Source organism: Elephantulus edwardii, unplaced genomic scaffold (genome assembly GCF_000299155.1).
Source record: "Elephantulus edwardii isolate Elephantulus edwardi_28Jun2011 unplaced genomic scaffold, EleEdw1.0 scaffold00192, whole genome shotgun sequence".
Lineage (NCBI taxonomy): Eukaryota > Metazoa > Chordata > Mammalia > Macroscelidea > Macroscelididae > Elephantulus > Elephantulus edwardii.
This window is the reverse complement of record NW_006399942.1, coordinates 3,517,770-3,523,789: the sequence shown is the minus strand read 5'-3', so window position 1 is coordinate 3,523,789 and position 6,020 is coordinate 3,517,770. Positions and strand designations below refer to the sequence as shown.

Sequence of the window (6,020 nt, the reverse complement as noted above, 5' to 3'; positions counted from 1 at the left end):
TTTGAATTGTGGTGTTGGCGAAGAGTAATGCATATACCACAGACTGCCAAAAGTAACAAATTAGTCTTGGAAGAAGTGCATGCAGTCAACTCTGAGTGCTCCTTAGAAGCAAGAATTGTGAGACTTCACCTCATATACTTTGTGCATGTTGCCAGGAGAGAGCATCCTTGGAAGATGACATCATGCTTGGAAAGGCAGAAGATCAGCAAGGGAGAAGAAGGCCCAAAATGAGATGGACTGACAAAATGCTGCAAAAATGGCCTTCACCACAGTGGAGACTGTAAGGACAGCACAGGATCAGAAAAAGTTTCGATGTATTGTATGTAGGGTCAGAGTTAACTTAATGGCACCTAAAGACAATTTCATAAACGAATGTGTGCTATTAAAGAGAAATTAGTATAAAATTCACTCTAAAGATTTTATTGTGATTTTTTAACTTTTTATTGTTAAATGTGTGAAAATAAACAGAACAAATTGGTTTTACATTCAACAGTTAATACACATTACATTTGATGATAATTTTGCTAGCCACAAAGTCTGACCTGCTACTTTGTAGATAGCTTTAGTAAAATTCTATTCATTGAGGTACTTTACCTAGGTCAGGATTTGATTATGTTTTTTAGTAACTGCCTCTTCCCTGCCCCCCCAAATTCTTATTTTTTCCTGACTATTCATCAATTCTCTCTTCCATCTCATGACACCTCCTTGATATTACCTTTCCCGTTTTTTCCCCTACACTCACAAAGCACCGTATCTGGTTTCCTCTCCTCATTATTTCAGCTGTTTCCTAAGGTTTTAAAGTATTTAAGTCCTATTCTTTAGTGGCTATTAAGAAATAATCTGGGACACTACATGAGAACAACTCAAAATAAAGTTGTTGTTGCTGCTACTGCTGCTGCTGTGTACCACTGAGTTAGAATCAACTCATAGATTACCCTCCAGCAGGTTTTCACAGGCAGTAAATTGGAAGGGAGGAGATTGCGTGTCTTTCTTCCACGGAGCAGCTTCCATGATGGATTTGGACAATGTGTCTTTCGGTTGGCAATGTAGCTCTTTATCACCAGGCCACCAGAGTTCTCGCAACATAATGTAGGAGAATTAAAATTAAATCAAGCTCTTCCTCTTGGGCTTGGATCAGGCGACAGCCAGGTTCTATCGCTCAGCCATGGCCAAAATCAAGGCTCAGGACCTTCGCGGAAAAAAGAAGGAGGAGCTGTTAACACAGCTGGACGATCTGAAGGTGGGGCTTTCCCAGCTGCGCATCGCCGAAGTGACAGGCGATGCGGCTTCTAAGCGCTCCAAAATCCGAGTTGTCCGAAAATCCATTGCCCGTGTTCTCACTGTTATTAACCAGACTCAGAAGGAGAACCTCAGAAACTACTATAAGGGCAAGAAGTACAAACCTCTGGATCTGCGGCCCAAGAAAACACGTGCCATGCGCCGAAGGCTCAACACGCATGAGGAGAACCTGAAGACCAAGAAGCAGCAGCGAAAAGAGCGCCTGTACCTACTGCGGAAATACGCAGTCAAGGCCTGAACTTAAATAAAGAAAACACAAAACTGAAAAAAAAAAAATTAAATCAAGTACTTAAAATAGCATTCTGTAAGATATGGCCTTTTTAGTGACTATTTCTGTGTCCTCAAGAAAAGATCTAGGCTTAGTTTTACACTGGCATTAACAGTATTATTCTTTCTCATTCCTATCTTTCTTTTGCTCAACATCTGGTAAATTCAAAACCCTAGAGATACTGGCAGCACCTTTGGGTTAACAATGAAACTACCTACAGACTACACCTGAGAGTTATCTTGAAACAACTTGTGTGAATGTGTCAGCCAGCAAGTTGAAAAGAAACCATAGCTGCTCCTCCAATAGGTTTTCAGAGGCTGTAAACTGCATGAGAAGAGGAGCACCTAGTGGTTTTGAACTATATCTTCGGATTGGCAGTGCAACACTTTACTAGGCCACCAGAGCTCTGGTATGATTAATTCCTCCCAAAGAGGGCTTATCAATATGGAGGAAGCATTACTGGAACATGATTGAGACTACAGACTAGAATGAAACATACTCAAACTTACTTTCAATAAGTTGAGTCTGAATCATAGTGTCTCTCATTTGGGTTTTTAAGACTATCAATCTTAATGAGAGTACATTATCTATGTTTCTTGATTGGACTTCGTAGTAGATTTGAACTACAGGTAAGGCATACAAATTGGTTAATAGCACAACATAATCTGGATTTCTGACACATCTGTTTACTAACTGCACAACTTTGATTAATTGTATTTAAGTTCCCTGAAGTTAATTCTCTTTCCATGCTAGTAAGAGGTAGCAGTGTCATCAAGTTGTGGTTGTTGTCATTGTTATGTTCCATCGAGTCAACTACAATTCACTGAGACCCAAAGAACAACAGCTATGAACTTTGCCCTATCCTATGCCATCCTCACCTCTCCAAAACACTTGAGCCCACTGTAATAATAACTGTGTCAAACCATCTCATTCATGGTCTTCCTCTCTTACCCTGGCCCTCCACCTTTCCAAGCATGATGTTACTCTCCAAGGCCGGGCCACTTCTTACAACATGCCCAGAATATGTAAGATGGAGTTCCATCATCTTTGTCTCCAAGAAGCATTCTGCTTTCATTTTCTCCAATACATACCAGTTTGTTTTCTTAGCAATCCATGAGATAGTCAGTACTTTTCTCCAATACTACAATTCAAAGGCCTTGATTGTTCTGTTCTCTTTAGTCATTTTTCAATTTTCAGATGCATAGCAAGTAATTGGGGGGGAAAGAGATCATAGCTTGGATAAGGCTCACCTTGTTGTTATGTGCCATTGAGTTGCCTGTGACCCATAGCGATAGCTCTGATGCCTGCTCTGTCCTGAACCAGTCTCACTGATTCTGATATACCTACCCTCCTTGCTCTAGTTACTGTATCAAACAATCTCATCTGGAGTCTTCCTCTCCTGCACTTTAGTATTTTTGTTCTTTAGGACTCTTAAGAGGTCCTTGATAGCAAATTTTCCCCAGTGCAACTCATCTTTTCATTTCTTGACTGCTGGTGTGAAGGGTGTTGATTGTGGATCCAAGTAAGTTGATATTGTTGACAACGTCTATCTTTTCTATCTCATGATGTCACCTATTGTTCCAGTAGTGAGGCTTGTTGTTTTCTTGATGTTTTGATGTAATCTATAGTGAAAGCTGCAGTCCTTGATCTTCTGTAGGAAGATCTTCACTGTCAACGAACAAAGCTTATCATCTCCATAATGCAGGTTGTCAATGTGCCTTCCTCTGTTCCTGATGCCTCATTCTTCTTTATAAAGTCCACCTTCTTGAATGATCTGCTCAGTATAAATGTTGACCAGATATAAAGAAAGGTTAGAGCTTTTTTGCATAACTTACTCACTTTTGAACTATGCAGTATTCCTTTGATCTCTTTGGACAACCAATTCTTGGTCCAGCCATGTTTTGCATGAACAAAATTAAGTGTTCTAGAATTCTCATTCTTCATGAAATTAGCCATAATTTCTCATGATCCACACAGTCAAATGCTTTTGAATAGTCAAAAAACACAAATAAACATTCTTCTAATATTCTCTTCTATTCTGCGAACATCCATCTGATATTAGCAATGATATCCCTAGTGCCAGGGCATCTGCTAAATATTACTTGAATTTCTGGCCGTTCTTTATCAATGAACTGTTCTAGATGTTCTTTTTTAATAATCTTTGCAAGATATTGCTTGTATATAGTATTAATGTTATTGTCTCATGATTTACACATTCTGTTGAATTATCTCTTTTGTGAATGGTAATAAATATAAATCTCTACCAGTGAGTTGACAAAGCATATAAATAACTGTTAAGTATTTAAAAGTTCTGGCACATAGTAAACATTCAATAAATGCTAGCAATTACTCTAGAGATATTCCAGCAGCCTTGCTGTAAGAAGCTGCACTATTAACCTGAAGGCATATGATTTGAATTCATCACCTACTCCATGGGAGAAAAATGGACAATCTCCTCCAATTCTGTTTAATAGCTTAGAAAGCCACCTGGTGGGTCAGCAGTGGGTTGGTTCCAGTTCCAACTCCATGGTATGTAACAACAACAGATTACTATGAAAAGTCTCCAAATTGTAAAGACCACATCTTTTGCTTTTGGACTACTATAGAAAAATCAAGTCAAATGCATCTTAAAAACTCTACCAGAGTAAATTAACTGACAGAGAACAATTTCATGAAACAGTGTATGAGCAAGAACCTGTGGTGATGAAGGGAGTTCATACTGCTCTGAAAGAATTAGCAAAAAAAACAAAGCTCCAGGAATTGATGGCATACCAATTGACATCTCAACAAACACATGCTGCCCTTGATGCAATCACTAAGGTGTACCAAGAAATCTGGAGAACATCCACCTGGCCAACTGACTGGAAGAGATATGTATTTGTTCCCATTCCAATGAAAGCTGACCCAACAGAGTGCGAAAATTATCAACCAATATCTTTAATATCACATACAAGCAAGATCCAGCTGAAAATTATCCAAAAATGACTGGAGCAACATGTCAGCAGAGAACTTCCAGATGTACAGGCTGGGTTTAGAAGAGACCATGGCACTAAGAATATTATAGCTAATGTTAGGTGGATCTTGGCTGAAAGCAGTGAGTACCAGAGGAATGTCTATTTGTGTTTCATTGACTCTTCAAAGGCATTTGACAGTGTGGATCACAACAAACTATGGCTGACTCTGAGAAGAATGGGAATCCCAGAACATTTGCTTATGCTTATGTGAAACCTATACTTGAACCAGGAAGCAGTCATCAGAACAGAGCAAGGAGACACTGCATGGTTCAAAATTAGGAAGGGTGTACGCCAGAGTTGTATTCTGTCTCCATACCTTTTCGATCTATCCACAGAACAGATCATCTGGGAGGCATCAGGATTGGAGGAAGATTCATCAACAACCTGTGTTATGCAGATAACACAAACCTGCTTGCTGAAACTGAGGAGGACATAAAGCACTTGCTGCAGAAGATCAAGAACTGCAGCTTTCAATATGGATTGAAGCTCAACATCAATAAAACAAAGATTCTCACCACTAGGCCAATTGAAAACATCATTATGGGTGGTGAAGAGATAGAGATTAACAGTTTTAGTTTGTTTGGCTCCACAATCAACATTCTTGGTACCAGCAGCCACGAAATCAAGAGACAAATTGCATTTCAAAAGTAATCTGTCAGGGACCTCTCCAGAGTACTGAAAAGCAATGACATATCTGGAGACTAAGGTGCACCTGATCCAAGCCATAGTATTTGCAATTGCTTGCTATGCATCAGAGAGGTGGACAATGCTTAGGAATGATAGAAAGAGAATTGATGCCTTTGAGCTGTGATGCTGAAGAAGAGTGTTGAATATAACATGGACTGCTAGGAGAACAGATAAGTTTGTACTAGAGAAGGGGAAACCAGGCTGCTCCTTGGAGGCAAGGATTCTGAAGCTTCGTCTGACATACTCTGGACATTTTACAAGGAAAGGCCAGTCATCTTGCTTGGGAAGGTGAAGGGAAAGTACGGGAGAGGAAGACCCTCAATAAGATGGATTGATTCAATAACTGGGCCAATGTGGGTGGGTGTGTCAGAGACAAAAAGGTTGGCACAGGATAGAGCAAAGTTTAGGGCTCTTGAACATAGGGTCACTATGAGTCCCAAGCAACTTGGCAGTACATAACAACATCAACAACTCGGATTTTTAGATAAACTTTTGAATCAGTACTTAATTTAATATGGAAATTTGTATTTTATGCTCAATTATAATGTTGTTGTTGCTCTCATATACCATCGAGTTGGAAACAACCACTTAGCGGACACTCCTGTGTGTTTCCAGAGGCAGTTTAATCGCACAGGAGGAGATTGCCATCCTTCTCCCTCTCAGCAGCTGGCGGATTCTAACAGCACTCCTTCAGGATTGTAGCACAGTTTTTTGCCACTAGGCCACCAGAACTTCCTCAGTTATAATTTTTT

The 6,020-nt window shown here is 39.8% G+C and overlaps 1 pseudogene; it reads left to right on the top strand.

Annotated features, from left to right (window-relative positions):
- The first annotated feature begins 1,165 nt into the window (after positions 1-1,165).
- Positions 1,166-1,537, top strand: LOC102845098 (annotated as a pseudogene).
- Positions 1,538-6,020: the final 4,483 nt, after the last annotated feature.